This window comes from Melopsittacus undulatus, chromosome Z (genome assembly GCF_012275295.1).
Source record: "Melopsittacus undulatus isolate bMelUnd1 chromosome Z, bMelUnd1.mat.Z, whole genome shotgun sequence".
In the NCBI taxonomy this organism is placed as follows: domain Eukaryota; kingdom Metazoa; phylum Chordata; class Aves; order Psittaciformes; family Psittaculidae; genus Melopsittacus; species Melopsittacus undulatus.
Window position 1 is genome coordinate 36,483,756 of NC_047557.1, and position 24,661 is coordinate 36,508,416.

Here is a 24,661-nt window from a genome sequence, read left to right on the forward strand (position 1 = left end):
GTTATTTTTGGAGTCAAGCCTCTACTTCCAGGCTACTTTTAACCTGAACATATGTTTACACTTTCAGGATGTAAAATGAGGTCCTTCAAGGCCTGTGTTTTGCTGACATACAGTCATAATTTATCATCATACCAGAAAAGTCAAGCAACATCACTCAGAATTTTCATTCTTTTGTACTTCACAGTACTTCTGATCTCCACCAGTAAGAGCAACAGTTAATCATTTTGCTTCAGGATCCAGAAATTACTTAGGATTGTGTGGTGCCTTCTTAAAATGGTGATGCTTATTGAACAAACTGTCTTTTTTAATAACTGCCTGTTCCTTCTCTAACTACTGAAAGGGAGTAAAGCAGCCACCTGAACTGCTTTAGTGGTATGCTACAAGGAGCTGGTCCTCATTTACTACTACCCAGGGTAGGGAGGTGGAATGGCGAGAAGAACAAAAAGCAGTATTTACCCAGAAAAGTGTGACAAATTCAGAACATGAAACTCAGCATCAATTTACACATTTGCATGCTACACAAACTAAAATTATACATGCAAAACTTCCAAACCTTTCTGGGATGAGGTGGAAGACATGAGCAAAGTAGTTTACAGCTGAATTCTACTGAACTTAGATCCATACATACCCATCATCAGAAACCAGTACAATATCCCATTACAAATTAAATAAAAGCCTGTTCAAGAAGGGTGAAAATTACATGCAATTGTTGCAGTACTGCCAGCAGGAAGCAACCAATTGTTAAAAATTTGTGAGGGAATAACTACAATTGAAGTATGAAATTGTAATTTTTGAGAAGAAAACAGATTCATTTCCATGCCCCCTGACCAAAAAAAGTTTTTAGAAAATTATTTCTGCCTCTTAAGAAATAACACCTTGGGAACCAACATTTTGGTATTTTTTTACATCAAAATTTTCTTCCTTTTCCCACGTTGCTTCACAGAGGAAAGCAGTAAGCTGGTCTTCCCCAGGTATTCCAGGATGTGCAGCACCAGTCCAGCAGAAGAGCCTTGGAAACACTAATTTACTCTCCCACAGGTGATGAAAGAATTCTAAAGAACAGAACAAACCTCACCCCTCCAATCTTGTACTAAAGCAGATTTTTCCAGCACCTCTCCTTTCAAAAAAACACAGCAAGGATTCAGGAGATAAAAACCTGTAAGCCAAGCAATTCCAGTCAAAGATCAAAACTAATCTAGGTAGGATGCCAACAGATCAGTGTAGCATAGGTACACACCCACTGCAAAGTAGAGTTTACTTCCTGTTTTGTGTCCTGAATGGTTTTCCTAGGCTTTCATCTTGTCACTAAGCACCTTGACAGACTAAGGTGCTAGTCAATTTTTTAAAATACACTACAGGGTAATGCTACCGAAAGAGCACTAAACTTTCAGTTCACCTAATCGACACAAGCTTTAAAGGCTGTCTCTGACTTAACCATCCCCATTTACTTTAACTGTAAAACCTACCACATTTCTTTCCAGCCACACTTGTTTCTATACCTTCTGCTTCTTAAGATAAAATCACGGAATAGTTAGGGTTGGAAAGGACCTTAACATCATCTAGTTACAGCCTCCCTGCTGTGATGCCCACGCAAATGTAAGTCTGACAATAAAAGTGCTTGAGCAGTTTGTGCATATGCTAGGTTCAAGAGGGCCACTTTTTGCTTGGCATAATAATAATAATAAAAATAATAATAATAAAAAGTAGTTCCTATATACTTGCAGGATCAGGATTTGATGGGAAGGTATATTAAATTCACTAGGTATGCATAATCAATTTCATGATGCTAAACAAACCAATAAAAAAAAATTAACTGTGAAAAATATAAGTGGAGCCATCACTCCTCAAGCCTCATTTCAGAATCAGTTATTCTCTGCAAAGCATAACTTTTACTCTTGTAGCATCTTAAAAAATTTAAAGAAAAAAAACAAAGCACCATACGCATGATACAGTGCAAAGCTCCGATTACAATTTTATTCAACTTCACTGATACTACTTCTACTGCTACTGTTCTTGAATGCCTCAGCTTCCTGCACCCATATTCAAATAGCCAACCAAGCAGTAAAGCGACCAATGCTAGTATCAACTACTGTAGGAAACTGCATTTTTGCTATGCCATGGCACTTACAGAATTGCACAAATGTTGTTATTCAACACCTACACCTCCTGAATCTGAGAAAAACAAGCTGGATAGCTGTCTACTGCTTCCTGTCACCTCTTTTTAAATGGCCAATTAATTGCTGGGATAAAATCCAGTCAGGTCAGCATATATATTTAATCATGTAGTCACAATGAAGACAATTCAAACAATACAATTGTTAGCTTCTGAGCTTAATCCCAAACCAGATTTTCTTCCCCTCTTAAGGTTTCCAGTATCCTTTGTTCTAATTCTATTAATAGAAGAATGGTATGCTGTATTCCTGGAAGCATTTTAATTTTGTTTGAGCATTCCTGTAGCAGCAGGATTGTCACATTAGCTTTCTTTTCATGACCAATGGAAATAAACCTGAATATGGGTCTGTGTTAATACATAAATGTTAATAGCACATTTGACCACATTTAAGACTAAAACTATATACAATTAAAACAATACAATGCAAAATTTCATACAACTATCAATGCCATATCACTAACCCCACAAAACATAAATGTCAAACAGAATGTCACTGATACAACACAATGTAGATAAACAAAAGCTCCAAATGCATTTAAACCTCCATAATGGTAAGAAGCTAATTAAAATTTCTGTTAAAAGTTAAAAATTGAAAATTCAAATTATATCACATCTCTATAAAATTAAGCTGGTTTGAGCTTTAAGCTTGAAGTTCAGCATCATGCCACATTGAAGTTCAACATGCCACAACAGACAGCTTGATTTATTATCAATCTCTATGTGTTTTTTAGTCACACCAGTCACAGCTCTCTGCATTCTTTTTCTACAACCATACTCCTGCTTGCAGGCTTTAAAATCAATTCACCTCTCCCTCTCAAGATGTCTCAACAGCCCACTCAGTTGTGCCAGAAAGCGTAGCTTAAGTTCACCCCTAAGGCATATGCAAGACATGATAAAACTAAAGCAAAACCTGTTGCAAAAGGAGGTTCAGTAATTTTTCCTGTCATACAGAGTGGGATGCACAGATGCATATAAAAATCTGGGAATTGCGTATGAAGAGTAAGTCTTATATTGATACTCCTGCCAACACGTTCAGAATAACGGGAAAGAGCAAACAAACAAACAAAACATCAGTAAGTCCCTCCCAGCATCTCAATTACTATGAGACAGAGGATTAAGCCAGCTGCACTTGCTCCAGTAAAACATTCAGAATCCCTTTGCTCACAGCATTTTCCGCTTCAGGGCCTCCAAAGGAGTGCAATTACTTCTTCAAACAATAAAACTAAGCATAAATGCTCCCCTCAGCTCTGAAATTTTCTGGGACAGCATCACCAGCAACCTGTATACAGTTGTGTTACACTGAAACTTACCATTTATCTGACGACACTTAAAAACCTCTTTAAGAGAACAACACAAGGGCCGATGACAGTGGTAAAAGGAAAGTAAAATTCACTCCATCCTTTTGCAGATTTAGATGTGAAACTGAAGTATCCCATGCAGTTACGTGCATGACTTTGCTAAATCTCAACACGTAGTTATGGAAACCATTTCAAACACCCCCCAATTTATGTAGAAATTATTCCTACCAATAGCGTTAATGACAGCAAACAGTCACTTACAGATCAACATAAGGTGCAGGGAGGTGAAATCAGCTACCTCTTTGTCTTTAGTACTGAGATAGTAACTTTGCTGATTCATTCCCAAAGCACTAATCCAAGTCTATCTGCAACCATTCTTGCTTTACTTGAAAGCACACCAGCAGAACTTGAAAATGAAGCCCCTGACGAAATCTCTCTACCAAGTCAACACTTCTCAGGCATGTAATGTCAATGTAAGGAAACTCTGGGCTTTGTTTCAACCACTAAATGAAACCAAACTGACACAGCCCTATGGAACAGTGCCATTTCCACTGAACTGTAAACTGAAGAACACAAAGAATAAACTACCAGAAACAAATAAGCAAGTGACAGATCAAATTTTATTCCTCCTTTTGTAACTATTAGTCACTTTCATAAACCACATGAGGCTTTGAAAAGAACTGGAAGAGAAAAACAAGAGAATCCATTTGCATATGTGGCTAAAAGGAAATTAAACATCTCAGAATCATAAACTTTTAGATTAAGCTACCACACAGAGCAAAGCTCACTTTGGTAGCAACTGAAAGTTCATTCTCAACTGAGATTCACACCAGGAAGTTTTCTTGTGGTTTGAGCCACATTTTAAGGGCCTTCTGATACATAAAGCAGAAGCAAACCATGACAACGAAGTGCTCTGTTTTTTTCCCATCTGAAAAAAGTTACATACCTGCCTACAAACAAACAAGCCTTACAAAAAGGTAAGAGAAATTTAATTCTTTTTCAAAGCATTGTGATCCAACAGTTTTAGTTCATCCTTACTGCAGCAGAAAACATTAGGAACGTATCTATTAGCTTCTACAAGGTAAAGCAGGAAAAAAAATTGGGAAAGAATGGAAAATTAAGTCAAATTATTGTAACAGGCAGAGTTAACGGATTAAGTTTGATGAATGAAATTCTATACTTTAACACCACAGCAATGCTAAAATTAAAAAGGCATCATAATAAACTGAAAAAAAAATTAAAAGCTCTATAAGAAAACAACAAAACATACTCAAGGCATCCCCTTATGTCAGATTATAAGAATTTCACATACACCAAAGCAACCAACAGTACTCTGGTACAAGGCCTCTCATGTTTTACCAATAGCTTGACAAGTGTGTCTAAGGCAGATGACCAAAGATCTCCCCAACTTCCTCTCCCATCTTAACCTATATATCCCTTAAATCCTTTAGGTGCATGGGGCACTGCACACAAATAGCCAGTGAAGCATAATTGCCAGAGGGGCACTGAGTACATAGCAGCTATTGCAAAGGTCAGTAATCACCCATCTGCAATCAACATCACATCTTTAAAAGTCTGAGCCTTTTTGTTTGCAATGAGACCTACTGTAACATCATACTGAGGTAAAGCACTACAAGGGAGCTCCTGCTGAAGTACTGGGTCAGAAACAACGTCCCTGCTTTGACACTAAACTGCAAGACTTTCAGGAAACTAAGTGCTAGAAAATAAAAATTCACAGCCAAACTGTAATTATTAGCCAACAGACAAAACAATGCAAGTAGTCTGGTACATGAACAGGAGTTCTGATGGCATCATCTAAGAAGCACACGCATACATGCTACCAATCAACTGTGCTACTTCAATTGCTTTAAAAATATTGCAACTTTATGAACAGCATAATCAAAACTACTGACACTTTTTATTTCTGAAATAAAGTTACTTGGCAAAACAGTGTAATAGAAAATGTAACCTGTTTTTCATTCTGCTCTGCAAATTTTCAAAAAAGCTTCTGCAACACTGGCAGAACAGAAGAATCCTCAGCCCTGGCCACTAGAAGAAACCCACAATATCTGGCAGATTTTTGCAGTGCTAGAAGGTAGAAAGAAGAACAACTAGTGCCAAGCATTGGCCCTGGCAGCAAGCTGCTCAGTTCAGGCAAAGAACAATTTGCCTCTCGCAGCAGCTTTGTTTGTGGAGTCTGGAATGACAGTTTAGCTGGACATTCTGCTCATACTAAGAACCATAAAGGGTGAGCATCTGAAATGCTTTCCCATCACAGAATAGGCATGCATGGTAGGCTGAGTACATACATTATTATATAATAAATAAATAACGGATAGGTGTACTATTTTTTGTAGCTGTTTAAGGAAGCTGTTAGTGCACAGCTATTTTTCAAGATTTTTTTTTCTTTCTTGATAGCATGGTTTTCTAACAAGAAACATTTATCCAAACTGCACTTGTAAAACATTAATGCAGTATTGTTAATCAGATCTTACAGGCTCAAACAGTGGAATATATAAAGATGTTGCTCTCATCTCATGGGCACAACACAAGGCACTAATACCCATAAAGCTGCTGACAATCATCTGCCCGCTTAGTTAACTGCTACCACTGTCAGCCTTGAAGGAGCATTTTCATCTTTACTGTATTAAGTTACTAGATAAGATAAAGATGCCTGGAGGGTTCATGAAGGCATCTCTCCTGCTGTTTACTAAGTTAGATGATGTTTAATTCTTACACAGCATCAAGAATAATTGCATGTACATATTAGTTTCCACTGTACATTCCAGTTAAGATACATTCAGAACATAATTCTGCCTTAAGGCTGGTACTTGTAGTACAGGTCTGTTATCAGCACAGATCACAAAATTCTTGGCAAGTTCTTCATTTTGATGGTAAGAATGCATTCCAAATATGTTTTCAAAATGCAAAGTGATTAAGTTTACTTGCAATTTTAACAGTCATGAATTACACTATGCTATTTGGCTCATAAACCATATACAGTTCAGGTCATTCAAAAAAAGACTCCTGCAGCATCAGTGACATCAGCTTCCTAAGAAAATACTGCAACTTGCCACTTTCTGTTACACAAAGAACTCTAAAAATGTTTCCAGAGTCAGTTGAATCCTCATTTGTCTACAATTCTAATACTCAAAAGCTGTGAAAAATGGAATTCCTAGTATAGTAATATATTTTACATTGTTTGCATAACTTATTAAGAAAAACAAAGAGGAAACTAAATATTGCAGCGGCAGTATCTCTCTAGATTACTTTTCTATTTGTTTGTGTTTTGCTTTTAGGTTGTTTGCTTTTTGTTTTGTTGCCCCCCCCAACAAACAAATAAACATACAACAAACCCCAAGCTTTTTAACAAATGGTTGCCTTTATAAAATAAACAGACTCGTGTTTTAATATTAACCATAATATAAGTAATATAACCGCTGCAGGAGCCATACTGACAATTTCTCCCTACTTAAATTGTACTTAAGTACAGGACGCATAAGAAACATGAGCTTTCTCACAGTCTCAAAACAACGGGCAGGAGGCAAGATCAGCCAAAAATCCCTTTTTGCTGATCAGAGAAGTTGCCACTGAATTCATAGCTAACACAACCTACTTCCATATTGCATGAGCTCAGATGTGAAATGAAAAGCAGCATTTAATTCTTCTTTCTTTACATGAAAGGCAGACCCTAAAACACTTTGAAGAAACCTCACGTGCTCAGTAGAGACCTGACAACCCACATTTTTTGAATCAAGCCAACAAGCACTGTCATTACTTCAAAAAGGCAATATTGATAAAAGCAGGTTCAAAAGATATGGGTATGTGAAACACATGCAAGGAGACTGACAGCATGTCTATCAATACACTGCTTGCTGATATATGCTACAAGGTGTCTTACTTAAGGAACCATTCCATACTCACAAGTATTTAAGCAGTAGTCAGTTAAATTTTACATCTAAATTGTACACCTATAAATACAAGCTCTGTAACTACTACTATAGCTCACACACACAGAGTCAGGCTTTCCATCCATCTCAGGTCAACACACTTAAACCCCATCCCCCTGCAAGACAAGTCACCAACACATTGCCATGGATATTTTTCTCTCACCAGAACCATCAGCAAATGATTACACCTACTTACTAAATGTACTGCAGCAACATGCAGTTGCTCTGTCTCATGGGCTCTGTGTCAAAAAGCTAACAAGATGGATTCAGAAGAGATGAAACAGACAAGTACAATAGAGGAGAAAGATAACTGAAAGTTAGAATAAGCATGGGATAGTTACTCGGATCACCTGCAGAGGCTTTGTGATATATTAAAGAACAACAACCACCAAACACGCAAAATGAAACCCCAAACACAAACAACTCCTCTCCTCCCAAAAAACCCCAAACCAACCCCAAACAAATAAACCAACCCTCAACAAAACAAAACCCCCAATCCCAAACCAAACCACAAAACCAAAAAGAAAACTAACCCCAAACCACACACACTGGAAATAACAGTATGAAAGAATCAACTGGTAAGTCCACTAATGGCCAATAAACACCCATGAGATGTGCAGTATGGGATACTGGTTAACACACACAGCTCTCGTATTTAAAGGACAGATACTTACAGTACTAATTATTCTACAGGCCAGAAGACAAACTGTGACGCACAAGTAAGGTCTGTTTATAGCTTCTATCCAACTTTTAATGGGGTTGGGAAGATAACTATAGATAAACCCAGTTTCCTGCACGCTGGCATGCACACTGCACCGCCTCTCCAGTCCTGACACATGCTGCTGCCTACTCCTAACTGTAGCTCCTTTGTAGCTACATAGATTGTTCAGCAACAGGACAGCATGTTTTCTCATAAATACTAAACAGTCTAAAAAAATAAACAAAACAACAAAACAAAAAACCCAACAAAAAAAACAAAACCAACAAAACAAATTAAGTGACAGGGACAGGAAGAACAGGATTTTCCTTTTCCAAACCTGGTGTGTTTCTCCATAGAAAAAGATATTTTCGACTAAAACACTGACCTGCGTGCCGAGCACAACCCGTATTTAAGCTATAAAATCACATTTTCTGTTCCAGTGTTCAAAGCGTGAGGCACGGGCCCGCGTTAGACTCAAGCGCCTAACGCATCTACTCCTGCCCTCCCCGGATTTAACCGGAAAACCCCGGGACTTCCACCGTCCTGCGGCTCCAGCAGCGCTCGCAGCGCGGCCAAAGGCCGCGTTCCTGGGGCCCGCAAGCATCGGACGCCCCTCACACGGGCGTCCCCGGATCGGCCACAGGTCAGAGCTAAAGCGGGTTTGAGCCGCGCCAGCCCTGGCACCTGTGTCACGAGCACGCTGCCTCCCTCCGCAGCTTCGCCCCCCTTGGCTGCGAGGTCCCTGCCGGAGAGAAGCTACCACGGCCAGGACGGGGGGTGCCTGCGGGCGAACCCGGCAGGAGGAGAAGCGCGGTGGGCGACAGGGAGGTTACCGACCTGCTCCGCCCCCCCTGCGGGCTCCCGTGGTTCGCTCCCGGCGGAGCCCTGCATCGCTCCCATAGTAACATCGCTGGCCAGGCCGCTGCCGCTCCTGGCTCCGGCCGCTAGCCCCGAGCACGCTTTTTCCCTCCCTTGCCCCTACTGACCAGGAAAGGCTGGAGGGAACTGGTCAGGCCGGTGGGGGCGGCCGGGGCCCGCCAAGGACAAAGCCGGTACTGAGCAACCCACCACAGAGCGACTTTGTACTGTGGGGGCCCGGCCGCTCTCCACTGCCAGCCAATCAAGCCCGCGGTCACCCCGGGAAGGCAAAGAAACATTTTCATTCTCCTCGGGAAGAAAAGAATTGTTATTCTCCATTTACAAAAATATTTCTTATGTTCTTGGCCTTGGCAGCAGATAGCGGCTGACGCCTGTCACGGGGTAAAAGGGAGAGATGAGCCCCGCGGCCCAAGACCAGGCAGCATTTCTGACAAAGGGAGGCTTTCAAGCAGCATCCACAGCCCAGGGTTGCCTCACAGAAACACACCAGTCATTTCTCCTTGTTCCGTTTGTGTGTTTTTAGGAAGACCTGATGGCCTCCCCAAGTCCACAGCTTTGGTTGGGTTTCCTTCCCACCACCTAACAGCCCTTCCACACTAGTCTCCAAGTCCACATTGCTGCTATTAATTCAGAAGCCGAACTGGATGGTTTTCAGGCTGTAATTACATACTTCCAAAAAGCACATACTTGAGGTAAGTATTCTCAAGAGCTTGCAGAAATGACTGGTCACAAAAAGCACTAAAGAAGACTAACAGAAGCTCAGCCACACCTGTATTCAGAAATAAAGACTTCTTTCCCAGTGCTACTGTCTTCCTGGAGTAGTATTATTTTGGGTGGATGAGTCAATACTTGAATCAGCTCTTGGAAGAAAAAAATTAAGAATGAGGACAAATTGCAAGGGAAGAGCTTTCTTAAGCCAATGCTTTTAAAAAAGAACACAAACAGCATATTACTTCATATGTAATTTGGAGGGAAATTTGGAGGGAAAAAGGCACAAAAATGCTAATGCATGAAGTTTGCTCTTCTTTCAGCTGGTGGGTCCCTCCTCTCATTTTTACAAGTGAGTGGTACCATCCAGTTTTTCTTGCAACACCAGCAGTTCAGTGTACAACTGAAGTCAAGACCACTTGGACAAATGAAGCACAAGGGGCCAGACTCCCCACACATGAGGCTCTGTGACAGCATCTGGCATCAAGGATTTATTCACAAGACTCAGTAGAACAAGGCAAAATAGCCACCACTCTGCACTGCTGAACACTTCTGCACAGCTCTGCACTCCGGAGGCAGCTTGACAAAAAGCTATCACTGGTTGGCAACATCAGCACAGGACATTACATCGGACGTAGGCATCAGCACTTGCCTCCTTGAAATGACAAGATGTGATGAAAATAGGTGTTTTCACTTTGATTGGATATGGTAGGATTTTGCTGCAGGTGATTATGCAGTTTTTAGAAGCAAGATGGAGTTTCATGTTTAGCCAGATGGTAATACACTTCTTCCAAAGAAAGCAGTTGTCAGACGTAAGGTGGGACGGGAAAGAGGAGCTACTAGATCCCTTTGACTGCAGCCTCGTAACAGAAATGCCAAGTTTGTAGCAGCATAAGGTAGAGCACCAGCCTCCTACAGCCACCCCTCTTCACACAGGCTCTGGAAGAAGCCAAAGGGCTAGCACTCAATTACCCAACTAGACACAGCCTTGGGGAGTGCAGGAGTGCCAGTCAGAGCAATGCAGAGGTCCACACATCCTGGCCAAAACCAAAGACAATTACTTCTTGTTCCAGACAAAAGCTGTGCCTTGGCCAAAGCCTCCTTTTGGCATGTTCTGTGAGCTTATCAAAGCTACACAGTTTTATCACTAGCAGTGGGGTTACCAGGCTATACTTCTCTGAGCTATGTTCCCCAGCAACCAAAGATTAGCACATTTAACTAGCCTGAGGTAAGTGCACCACAGATGCAGGCAAAGTAGGCTGGTTTTCAATCCCTTACCACAAATCATCACCTGATAACGGCCCACCAGTTTGCCTTCACTCAGTTTCTTGCAATAACAGATTGAAAACAATACATGTGGCTTACCAAAATATTTTCCACATTTGTCCATAAAATTTCTCACTTGTAGGAGTACAGAGAACACATTTTCCTACTTTCTTACTTCTTTCTCAAAACAAATAGCTACTCTGCCACAATGGGCAGATACATCATCCCATACTAGCCTGCAAATGTGAGCAGTAAGTGACCTCTAGTGCTCATGCTCACACTAAGGCTTGGACAAATGCCCAGAAAGCCATACTGATGACATGGACTGATGCAATTATTCATATAATAACAATTTACAGGTTACTTATCCTGCAATTCAACCACAAAGAACAGCCTTTCAGGACTTCCTGGATACTTTCTGTCCTTTGACTGAACTATCCTCCCAAGGTAGATACCAAGTAGACCTTGTGAGGGAAGCATAATGCCTCCTAAACAAAAAATGTCAGGATACAAAATAGCAGTGTAACCACTGACAAGAGCTGCAGGAACTCCTCTGGGACTACAAGCTCTTTCCTCCTGTGGCAGCAAAAGGGAGAAAAGGTACTCAAATTACCTAATTGATGGAACAGCTACTCTACAGGAGCATCTCCATTCTCTTCCCAGGTTTTTTTCTTGGTTTTGCCAAAGAAACCACGCCCCTAAAGCGCAGCTCAAAGCCGCACGTCTTTAAATGTATAATTAGATGTAACTTCTCCTGACTCAGTTTCTCTTAACCACCACAAGACTTCGCATTGTGGATCATGAATGACTTACACAGAATACCTACAAACCAGACAAATATGACCTGGGACAGCAGTACAAGCCAAAGAGCAGCGGGGGACTCAGCAAAATGGTCTGTTCTGTCTGTGCAGGTCTCTGCACACTTCATGGTGTATGGAGGCATGGCTGCATGCACTTTTCACAGTGTCTCTCTTTGAAACAGGAGATGCAGGTACAGTTGTCATCAGTCCTGGAAGGGATACTGCATCATGAAAAGTAGAGGCTGGGTACTAACACCATGTCGGAATCACATTAATTGGGTTATAAATGTGCAGCTGTGTTGTCTGCAGTGTTTAGGACCAGCTACTCTGCATGTGCTGTAACTGTATACATGCAGGGGATTTCATGAAATGTTATGCGGGTATGTAGAGATTTTAAAATTCACTTCCATGGAAAGATTAATTAGTATTAACTCTATGAGAAATATGCAAATAATTTCTAGTGACCCTATTTCCCCACTGAGATTTTCAGTTTAAGTAATCAATGCAGACATTGTTTGCCTACAATCAGATTCAGTCCACAGTCTATAACACTGATTTAGAAAGATCACTTGCTGTAGCTTGAGTCATACAAAACCTAGGACATACCCCTGAAATTATCTAGCGCTACTGTGAGTGAAGCAGTTGTGCGGCTTCTAACATCAGCAGAGGAAACAGCCATTTAATACTACACTACAGGATGCAAATTTAAAACAAGCAGCAGCCTCTTACAGTTACTCCTGCCAGCTAAGTAAGGCTATTTAGCAACTTGCCTGCAGCAACCAAGACTGCTGTTTCACTCCAACAATTTAGGATTCCCCGTGATTCATGTTCTCTCTGCTTCCTCCCCACCATCAAGCCTTTTAAACTGGCCACTTTAACAAACAGGGTGTGGGTTTTTTGTTGTTGTTGGGTTGTTGTTAAAGTTCAACACTTAGTAGTGCTGCTAGACAACACCGCAAATAGGCAACCTCTTTTAAAAAACTGAGAATGGATTTCAACAAGAGATACTGGGAATGTAGGCTGCTTGTCCAGTTGTGGAACTGCCTGTACAGAGATGTCAGGTTTGCTTTTGTTTTTACGCAACTGTTCATGATCCTCTGATGAAAGGCACTGTAGAAGTTTCTAAAAATACCATGTTGCCAAACAACCTTTCTCCCTTCCCTTCCAGGCAATCTCTTTAGACTGCTGTTTTTCATCAGCCTGCAGAATCACACAAGTAAGTCAGCCCAGTCTTACTTAAATGATTCATAAATCCAATTATGTCTGCTTCTCTAGGTAGTAAACAGGGCTCTAACAGATTCCACATTCAGGATTAGAGGATGTGTAGGTACCTGACCTCTGACTCTTGAACTGCTCAGGAGCTACATACAGTTCAAACATGCAGCTCTCCACTGGGGTTTAGGCACACATATGGCACAGTAATATCTGCCTTGAGGGTACTTAAGAATTGAAGCCATGAATACTATCCCTGCACTTGTTTCCATGTGTAGAATTGAATGCCTTGGAGTGCTACCAAGATGGGGCTGACAGGAGGAGACTAAGGAGATGCAGCCAGGTTCTTAACAGTGCTGCATGGTGGGATGATAGGAGATTACAGGCCAAAGTTCAAAAAAGAGAAGTTCAGATGTATGTAGGGAGAAAAAAAAATTCCTCATGAAAGTAGCCAAGCCAGGGACCCAATGCAGAAAGGTTGTGCTGAGTCTGTCTCAGCAGGTTTGCAAACCCTAGCTGGCTGAAGCCTCAAGCAACCTGTTCTGATCTAACAGCTGACCCCATTTTAGGCAAGAGGTTGTGCTAGAAACCTCCTGAGGTCCCCTTTCACCTGAATTAGATTATCATTCCTGGGTTACTGCATGACTCAGGTGCCAGCTTAAAGCAGAGTGACACGTTCATTATCCAACCCCTTGTCTCCACTTCCAAAGTACAGCTTGTAGCTATGCAGCTTGGAAGGTCTGGTATAGTGGCCACCTCTGGCCTAGTCTAAGGATGCACAGCTATACACACTTTCCAAGCTTCAAAGCAGCAATTCTAAGGATATTATTTTAGACAGTACAGATGACCCTGGAAGAAATAGAGACCAACATATACAGCATTCCCCACTTCATGTAATTTCTTCCCCGGTAATCAACAGTACAAGATCCTCTCTGGCTCACACGGACACCTATTTTGATATTCTCATTGTAAGATTTTTTTTTTGTTAAACCTAGACATACAGATTTACCTAGACACTTCAACAAAATTTAAAACATGCAGACAAACACTGTTATATGCTGAACAACTAGAAAAAACACTAGAGATAGTAACAGTATGAAATACAGTAACACAGTATATTTTTTTCAAAATCTACTAGGTCTCATAGATCACAACTTTATTCTGCTAAAAACAGAAGACTGTTTTGTTTGATGGTACTTTGCAAAGAATATGTGAGTTAGAAAACAGCTGTATAGCACATTTCACAGGATAGATAGGTAGTAGTGTAAGAATATGCAGAGGTGTTTGATAATAGTCAATAAAAACTATACTGGAGTGAATAAGAAACAGTCTATTTATTCTAAACACATTTTCACTTGTACAACATTTGAAATTACACTGCAGTGTCTTAAAAATTAAACTGATAAGGCAAGCAAATGAAACAGCATGACTTACTGCTAGAGGGTGAAACAGGCACTTAACAGTGACATTAGAGTATAGGCTATGAAAACTGAAGCAACTTTCTCTGGCACAAGCACTCTGACCTCTATTAATTTAAGAAGCTAAAATACCCTAATAGTGCTATTCTAAAGAATGAAATAATGAAGTAGTTTAAGCAGGTCCAAATCACACAGGTGTGTACTGCTTTTCTCCTCAAACACAATAAAAAATTGCATATTGACACTTGAAAGAAAAATCTTTTCCCCACCCCCAGCTTGCTCATTTTAAACAGAAGGCACTGCACTGAGCACATTCTGTCTGAACATTCATTTTGCTTGCATCTAATTTCCTTCCTGTCTTCCCCATGCTTCTTGATTTCTCTTTTCAAGGCTGTGAAACAATCCTCTGCTTTAAGCAATTTATGTGCCTTTCCTCACTTGAAGTCAAGCCCTACCACATCAAAAACATTACCAAGTTAAGTAACCAACTGTTATGGCTCAAATTAAGGTAACAGAGCAAAGAAAACAAAGATCTCATTCTCATGCAGATCATTATACTTAAGAACAAGCAAAAGAATATGCAGAATGCACAAGACATTACACAAAACTTCCCTGTTATTTTTTTTCTGATACAGAGGTTAATTTAAAAAACAAAGCTCCAGACAGCAGTTCTTCGGCCAACTTAGTCCTTCAGAACACTAAAACTGGGCTTCAAAGCTCTGCCTCTCTCCATCTTATTTATACTGGCAAACCTCCTGCTGATGAGCTCATTAAGAAACAAAGCAGTTCTGCAGCCCTATTCAGTAATAGCAAGGTCCCAGATAGAGGTACTATGCTCACTTTTGAGTGCTGTTTTTCAGGAAGGGCTTAAATTAGCTGGTCAGAGTGCAAGGGAGAACAGTGACAACAATCATCAGTGCAAAAGCAGACAGACGCAACCATTCACTCAACAGTTCCACAATTCCTGGGGGCCCACAGGCAAGGTGTTTAGCTGCAGCTTTTCTAGTAGATACTTGGTTCCAGAGTTTCTTTTGCTAAGAGCTGGTCTTGCAAGTATCCACATTCCCTGGTATAAGGCTGGCATACCATACTGTATCCTTGAAAGTTTTTCATTTTAAGGGGAGCTTGCTGGAGATTTCAACTGGGACACTGTTGTTCAGCTATACTTCACGAATATTCTTGTATCACATTTTCCCACACACAGTGCCCTAAGTGAACAGGGCCTGTTTGTTATTTTATATAATGACTTTTTTTCCCCTCCTTTTTATCATGTCTTTAGATTTGGATTAATCTCAAATTAATATTTGGATTAATCTAAAATTAATAAATCTAGCATCCTCTCCCCTCACTCCCAGAACACTGAACTAACAGATAAGTAGATTTGATTAAGTGTATCACAAATTAGAAAGACAGTACAAATGATTTCCACATTTCAAAGTAAATTACTAAAGCAGCAATAGCTATTAATCTCTCAATAATAGAAGTCAATTACAGCTCTGTGGCACACCACCATAAACACCTTTAGCTCTCTTAAAATTGTCATCTGTTAATGACTTACAAAAACAAGCCAAGCATGTTTCACCAACACATAAAACTAAGGATGCATTTAATATTCTCTCTGGAAGCACTTGAGAAGGTTTCTACAGCAAGGTTAAGATGGCAAGAGGATTATATTTACCTTAATGATACACTGTAAGAAAATATGCAGTACAACAACTCCCCTGTGTGTGGCTATTCTGTTTCCCAGGACTCTACTGAGTCACTAAGCAATTCCTATTAATACTACCCTCCATGCTTGAATTTATTTATCCCCAAATCCATGCTAAATATTTATATTTGCTGTGGACATCACCATAGATTGAATCCATTCTTTACCAGTGTTTAACTAAAAAATGAACTAGTACAGTTCCGTGCATTATTATTTGCATAACTTTAGCAGAATACTGAGTTCACTGCAGGAGTCTCTCCTCTGGCAGCATGTTCTACATCACAAAGCTTTCAGCAAATATGCATGTGATCATTCTAATTGGTCTGGGAGTCCAAAAGAATTAGTTCCAATTTCAATATACTACCTTATTAATCACAGTTTCTTAAAAACTTTAAAAAATGTAGCTAAAGGAATTAACATTCTAGCCAGAACATGATTAGAATCTGTTGGTTTAAACTGATGTCCAGTTCTAAATAATGTCCAGTTCTAGCTAATGCAACTAGTACCTTCTGAGGAGTGAAGATTTTTGAATGTCTCTGTCTACTCTCTGTGAGACGCTTTGGGCTCGATGTACAGCTGCGCTCCCAGTCCCACTCACAAGGAGATGGCAGTGCAGTAGTTTGCTCCCTGAAAAACAAAGTCTAATTTCAGTAATACATAAACACAAAAGAATGACTGTTAAGCCTGGGGCACTGAAGTCCTAGATATAAAGAAGAGATAAAATACACATCCCTGGTTAGTTTGGCATGCTTTAGCTTCCCTGGAAATCAAGTGGTAACAGTGCCTAAAGAGAGGAGATACTCAGTAATATTTACACTTGCAGCAATACTGCAAACTTCCATTCAATCACTATCCTTATGAAGCATCCGCACAAGCCTGCACACCAAGCAGCAATGCATTTTTAGTCTTAAGTGTCATGGCTTAGTTTGCACTGAATTGTACAAAAAACTGGTAAGAACATCGTTCTTACTGAGGTTATGCTCAAGATACAGATACATGCACTCCATTACTTCAACTGGTAACTTAATAGTTGCCAAATGATAGAAAAGAAGCAATTCCCAATGTAATTGTCAATTCCTCCCCTTGCTCAACCAGCCTCAGCTACCCCTCTTCTGTACAAGCAGTATGTTAGATTCCATTCAGCATCCATGTCACAGGGCTCCTCCTCCACCCCATCCCTTGTCCCAGCCCTTGATTATCCCATGTAGGAAAACAGAAAATAGATGGTTTAAGTAAGATGAAAGAAGAACTTTTGACAGAAATAGAAACATAAGCCAATAGTTAGGGTTTGCTCTTTGGGCTTTGTTTTTAAAATAAAACAAACATGCATCTTGATCATCCGAATTCCTCTCAAAGAACACCTTTCCAAAGTCTTCTATCTTCAAAGAAGGACATAGCCAGACTTTTCTGGAAGAATATCCTAGCTGTACTTGTAACAGGATTGGTTTAACCTTTATTTCCCTCCAATGTATATGTTTGGCTTTAGTTTCAGGGTGCTTTGATTGTTTTTTAGTTTTGTTTTTTGGGAGGTCTTGTTTGGTTGGTTTTGGGGTTTTTGTGCTTTTTTATGGGGGGGGGTCTGTTTGGGGGTTTTTTGGTTTGGTTTTTGTTTTTTTTTTTTTTTTTTGGATGGAGGTGGTGTTTGCTTGCTTGCTTCTTTTAGTCTGGTTAATACTCCATTACCCATTTATAGATAGCAGGAGAGCCATAAGAGATACTGAAAGTATTCTGTAGAACTTCACCAATTATCTGCAAGTCTACCCCACAATTTACTGATGCATCTTGTGTGCGGCACCCCCTTCTTCCTGAGCAAAATCATAATGAGGTCCAAGATTAAAAAAGCAAACTTAAAACTTCTAAGATATTTTTTAAAATATATTTCGTCATTTAAGAAGTTAATCTAAAATTAACTTCTTAAAAACAAATGTAAGCACTTGCCAGACATCACACTGGTGAAGCTAGGAGGTCTCTTCCGCTATCTGCTGCTTCTTCCAGCATAAAAGCATCTTTCTGAAAATAATCAACTGCTGTTTTAAATCAAGGCATGATTTCAGAAGTCTCACAACAAAAGCGTGCTTAATATGAGTTTCTGTGAACAATAAAGAGCAGCAAGAGCTATGCTGTATATTATGAACAAACATCAGCTTTATTGTTCAGGCTGTGCATGGAACACTATTCTGGAAGCTGCAGGAAATTTACACAAGCAAGCCAAATCCAAACTATTCCGCCATCATTTTGCCCCTGCATGAAGATGCCAAGTTATGAAAATTGATTTGTCACAGAAATCTCATCATTACTCCAAGGAAAATGGAATGCCTTTTATATGGAAATGGAAAGGAATGCCTTAGCAAAACAAAGTATTTGCCTTTCTGGCTTTCTTTAGCACCTTAGTCTGGGTTTTTAATCAGAATTTTCACAACTTTCAAGAGATGGCACTGAAGCTAGCATCACACTAATGTTTTAGTGTTTTTTTAATTTTAGGAGATGACTAAGAGAAGTACAGGAAGCATATGAGTTAAGCATGCACCTGGATTTGTGCAGTGGGATAATGCAGATGAGGCCCTCTATATCCTACATTCAGTATTAGGCTTTGGCAACTGCCTCGTGTTTTGGTTTTTTTTTCCAACACATACACACTTTTAAAACACTTTTTTTTATATTAGCATGGCAGGGTACCTCCAGAAGTCAAGCGATAAGCTGATGCTTCGCAAAGTGAGTTATTAATTTGCTTATTCGTTATATAGAGTAAGCATTCTGCAGCTGCAAAAAAAGAACAGCACCTTTTCTTCAACTCACAGTTTACCACAATTGTTGGTTACCAACCTCTAGTTCCCTGAAAGCTTTAATGAAAATATAAAAGGGATCCCTATTACAGTCCAGTGACAACAGCTTTTCTGCTTTTGTGAAATGGCTGGAATGGCAAATCCAAACATAATCCACATACATCTTAACCAGTTTGGAATTCCAAGTGTGCACAACAATCACTTTAACTAAACCTCTCCCTTCCTGAAAGGAGGGAGATGCCCAATTAAGCATGCTGGAAATAAATCCAAAGATTAACAGGGTAGTGTCTTTTGCATTTTTGATACTGACTTACACTCAGTAGTAGGTGGAAGCCAAGCAGTCCCAGGCACAAAACAAAAAATAATGAATACTACAGTTAGCAAGTTTCATTTTTAGACAGTTTTTTCAAGCTGTGACTGTGGCCAAACAAAACTACTTGAAAACAAAGAGGAATTTTGCAGGAATGTACCATTACTTTCCAACCCAGCTTTTCGAAGTATCAAGAGCAGTCATGTACCATTTAATCAACATGCACAGAGTGGCTGCAAAATTCAAACAGATTGGCATGTAGATAACTTACATGAAACAATTAAAGGAAGTCACAGTCTGGGACACTCCAATGTCCTGTGTCCAAATACATTGTACTAAGAACTCCTTTTAATGGACAGATTTTTAACAAAAAGCCCTGCAAGTACTCATTAACACAGTATCAGAAACTTAGGACCAACTTAAAGAATGCTTATATTCATAACAGGCTGGAAACTGTTGGCATTGGCATATTTTCTAAACTAGTTTTTGTTGTTTTGGTGATAAAACTAGCAAAAGAAAAATCATATAGTGAACTGCATTTTAATTGCTCCTGCTGTTGCTGCCAGTGCTAAGAGGAAGTGCTCTTGTGGAAAAATTACAGGACAAATCTGAGTTCAGTTATAGCCAAACAGTCAATGTTACTTCTTTGAAGTCTTACTAAACATAAAACTATTCCAAACCAGCAGAAACATTAATTGTGCTTGAACAAAAGCCTCTGACATTTTGCACTCCTCTCTAATGTCTGAGAATTATTCTAATGTACAACAAAGAGACTGGAAGGGCTGTAAAGAAGTAGCATCATCTATTGATGCTACTTATAGAGGAGCAAGCAGGAAAGAGCGACAATCCCCTTTCACACATGTAAGTTTTTGAGGGAAACCTTTGTGAACAGAAAGAACTTTCCAAAGCCTAATACTCAAGTTGTGTGGTACAAGAAAGCACTCTTGATTTTTTTTTTAACGAAACAAGAATGCTTGGTATTTCACATTTTGAACAGTAACAGCATTAATTTACTTCTCTCATAATAACTGAAGCTTTCGTTAGTGAAACAGTATTCCTAAATATGATGAACTCCTTTTTCCTGGCAAAGAACAACAGTTGCACACACAGAGAAAACCAGTCTTCCACTTTTAGAAGGTGCTAGCTCTGTCATGGACTAAATTATGTATTTCTTAAATGACGGTGAGGGAGAACACACATGTACACACATCAGGTTACTAGTAAGCAACAAACACAAACCAACCATTTAATTTTCATTCTGATGAGTATACACCTGCTTATCCTTTCCATTCTTTAGCAAACTTCTGATTTGGAAACAACACATTCTCCTACTTATTCTACTGGTCAAGGACAAGAAGTACACATAAATCTCCAAAGAAACCACCAAGTTCAACCACAACTGCAGAAGATACACCATTTCGAAGGTACAAAAAAAGATTAACTGTTTTACAAATGACTCAACCCTCTTCTGCTAACAAGTTTTAAAATTGCATGATTCAAGGCGAGGACAGGTTTTCCCACAGCTACATACTGATTGTTTTTTAACACTTACCCTGGATGTTGCCACAGATTTGCATGTCTACCCTCAGGAAGTAGCTCCCTCTTGTTAAGGGGAGTAATACCTATCGCTGCTTCTAAAATAGTTATGTATTTCTTGTACCTCATCCTGCCTCTCTCAAGAGTTCCACCACGCTAAATTATCATCCAAATGTAGACGCTGCAACTGAAGTCATGCCTCTTCACTTATCTGAAGCACTTATCACTGGTGCTTTTTAAAACATGCTGTGAGTCTGAAGTGTAAAAGTAAAGCTTTTTTCCTCTCCCGGACTTGGACAGTTACTAGAAGAGAGAAACCAAAGAAAAACTCCTACCAGATTCCCCAAAAACGTCACTGTTACGTAACTCAATCTTTGAATAAGACACTAATGAAAATGATTGAAGAGACAATCACAGTTCTAAGCCTGGCCGGATAATGCACACTCTCCAATTGACTAATCCTTTGCTAAATCTCCACTGTCTATAATCTTTCAACTGCTAATGGAGCACTAGGTAACTCCTCTGTAAAATCTGACCAGGGAATAAGAGAGATCTGCACAGAAAACTTGAGACTGTATTAGACATTGTGATGGGCAACAACAGGTTTTGTTTCAACTTTTTTGCTCAGCACCACAAAGCTCTGTACATCGGAAGCGTTACAAGACATTTATCTGATCTGTTCAAAAAAAGCAAGGAGAAATTTCCTTATGCAGCTTGCAGAGCATTATGAAAGACAGAGATTTCCATTATGATACCTTGTCATTCAAATATGCCTCACACAATGCCAAAAACACTTCCCATGTCAAAATTGTTCTAGCCATGAGGTAAGTAACTGTACATGCCAAAGACCTCAGGCACTAACTACAAAGGAGAAGACAGATGTACATGTTGAAGTAACAGTGACATTTTGGAAATCCTGCAGTACTGTCAAACTGCAGTATTAAGAGAGATGTATTTGATTGCAAAAAGACTAAGGAAATTGTGTTGTAATGCTACTTAGATCTGAGATAGTAAGATATGAATGATTTATATATATTACATAAATACTACATAGTTAAGCAGTACTATAGATAAAAATGTGAAAAGAACAGATGGGACAGGAAGACTGAAGACTTCAGCCACAACTCCCTCTGTTAACTGTGCATTTTAATTATTCCCTAGTATTATTAGGCATATTTCTGTTGGGGTGACTTAACATTCTATGCTACTTTAGAAATGGTGAGACGAAATCCACTAGTTTTCATTACTTATTTGGTAGAATATACAGCTCTTGCAATATCTGTATACCACTGCAGGTCCTGTATTACTTAAAATCCTGTGTTACCTGTATTTGGTGTTCAATATTCATTCACATTTATAGGTTAACATATACACGCATGGAACTATTTCAAGTTATTACCAAATAATAATTTGTGAGACTCGTCTTGAAAGAGCAAAATAAAATTGAGTATCTTTTAGATTCACAGAATACCAATAGGAACAACTGTCACAGCAGAAAAAAATTAATTTTCACCTGCATAGCTGCATGCTAATATGTAAGGAATATGCAGTCTGAAAATGCAGTTTTACTTAACCACTGATTTTTTTTATTAAGATTCAGTCTTTCCTCGGGGTCAGTTTTGTTATCAAGATCAGTACTACCATAATTTCTCCTATGATAGTACTTCTTTCTTTCCATCCCTCCTCTCCCCTGTAACAATGCTCTAAGACTGTATTTTCCCCTCACATATCTAATTAACAGTTCTTGCAAAAACTTTCCCAACGTATTGTTCAAAACCTATGCAAAGTCTAAAAAGCATTCAGTACAGCTCTGGTCCATCTTTTGTCTCTCTGGGCAAAGCGTATAAATTCTTACTAAAATAGCTGCCCCACAACTGCTCTTCTACACAGAAAAGCCACACTCACACAATAAGCACACATTACTCCCAAATACTGCTTTTGATTAAATTGTTCATGAAATCTCCTGGTATCTAGAGGGACTAAGACTGACTCACAGTTTATCAGCTTCACAGAATCATAGAATGGTTTGGGTTGGAAGAGATCTTAAAGATCACCTAATTCCAACCTGGCCTTCTACTACACCAGATTGCTCAAGGCCATATCCAACTTGGCCTTGAACACTTCCAGAGATGTGGAAGCCACAACTTCTCCGGGCAACCTGTGCCAGTGCTTCACCACCCTCATAGTGAAGAATTTCCTCCTAATATCTAATCAATGAAATAACCTAAAATGTAGTATGTGTTTTCAGTTATGCAATTACCTTGCACATCTTTATCTTACAAAAATCAGATTGTACCTGTATTGTCTGCAATCCAGGTTTGTATACTTTAAATTCACAGTAAAACAGGACACGTGCTCTAATACAGTAGACCTTGCATCAGCATTCATAGAACTTCAGGTTGGAAAGGACCTTAAAGACTACCCAGAACTTCTCTGGGCAACCTGTGCCAGTGTCTCACCGCTGTTACAGCGAAGATTTTTTTTCCCCAATATCTAACCTAAGTCTCCCCTCTTTCAGTTCTTTCATTCCCCCTCATCCTGTCACTAAAAGTCCCTCTCCAGATTTCTTGTAGGCCTCTTTAGGCACTGGAAGCTGCTCTGAGGCCTCCCCACAGGCTTCTCCTCTCCAGGCTGAGCAAGCGCAACTCTTGGACAGGAGAGGTGACCCTGCGCTCTGATCATCTTTATGGTCCTCTTCAGCACTTGCTTCAACAACTCCGCATCCTTATGTGGCGGCCCTTCAACCGAACTTCCTTTCACTTTATTTGAAAACAGAAACTCAAAGCCTCTAGTACATCCATTGTTAGAGTAGGGTGGCTTTTGTAGAACTAACAGAAGGTCTAAAACACACAGTCTTCCTGTTGGGGAGTTACCATCCACTCCCCTTCTGGCTTTGTATTTTTTCAGGAAGAATGAACACCAAGTTTTATTGGAAAGAACTCAGTGTCATTTTCCTATCTGAGAACACAGAAGTGATCAAACATCTAAGAGTTAAGGTGTAAGAAAATACTTGTGGCAACCTCAGGAATTCATGTTGCTCAGCCAAATTTCAAAAGACAACAGTAAGAAAACACCCCACAGTTCAGCTAAAAAGATTCTTGGCTTATTCACTATATTGGTATTCTCCACTAATCCTTTTCCCCATGAATATCTCACATTAATTACTGATCAGTTTACCAAACATGGAAAAACCAGTTACATGCATATCTATCAAACAGGTACAGCACATTGTGGCAACATGCCATGAGGCTTTGAGCACTTGTCATGGCCTTACCAAGCTACACTAGTTACAGGGAAACAGGACTCCATAAAAACTGACAGCTTTTCTTTCTCCATTCCAAAACTCCCTACTCTTTTCTGTGCTTCCACAGCTGAAGTAGCAAGAAAAACCCCACCAATGTTCCAGTATTAGCGCAATGATTTCAAAGCAGCTGAAATTCTACAGATGACTTTTGCAAAAGCAGTTCTGAAGTTTCCTTACTTTCAGTCACCCTGTAAAAATTGTAAATTCAATTACAGTGGATGGTTTGGAAAGCGATACATATTTCCAGGAATGGGGAAAGAATGACAGAAACCCTTTCCTCATTAAAGAAACATTTATGAGATCGAAGCAAAAGCTGCCTTTTGCTCTAATCCTTGACAGATGAAAACAGTCATACTCCCCTTAATGAGATGTAGAACATACTTCATGTAAACTGATGACAGAAGCATGATCACATCTTTAGTCACTTTGGACCCACCCACAGAGGAGACAACCATTGCTCAACATAGCCACAAATTACTTTCCATCTTTAGAAGGTGACAAAATCCTGTTCTTTCTCATTTCTCAGCAAAAATAGATGTAAAATGTACAGACCAAAGGATTTTCTTATGAAGAAAGCAAAGGAAAAAAGTTTTTTTCTACACGTTTTTTCTCAGGT

At 39.6% G+C, this 24,661-nt stretch overlaps 1 protein-coding gene across 3 annotated transcripts in view; it reads right to left on the minus strand.

Annotated features, from left to right (window-relative positions):
• TJP2 (tight junction protein 2) overlaps positions 1-24,661 on the minus strand; it is a 66,665-nt gene that overhangs the window by 36,727 nt on the left and 5,277 nt on the right. For 2 of the 3 annotated variants that reach the window (XM_031054150.2, XM_031054148.2), the window contains exon 2: positions 16,619-16,739. The exons of the other annotated variant lie outside the window; for it this stretch is intronic. The gene's annotated coding sequence lies outside the window, so the exon portion shown is untranslated. The remainder of the gene's footprint in view (positions 1-16,618; positions 16,740-24,661) is intronic. 3 annotated transcript variants of the gene reach the window in all.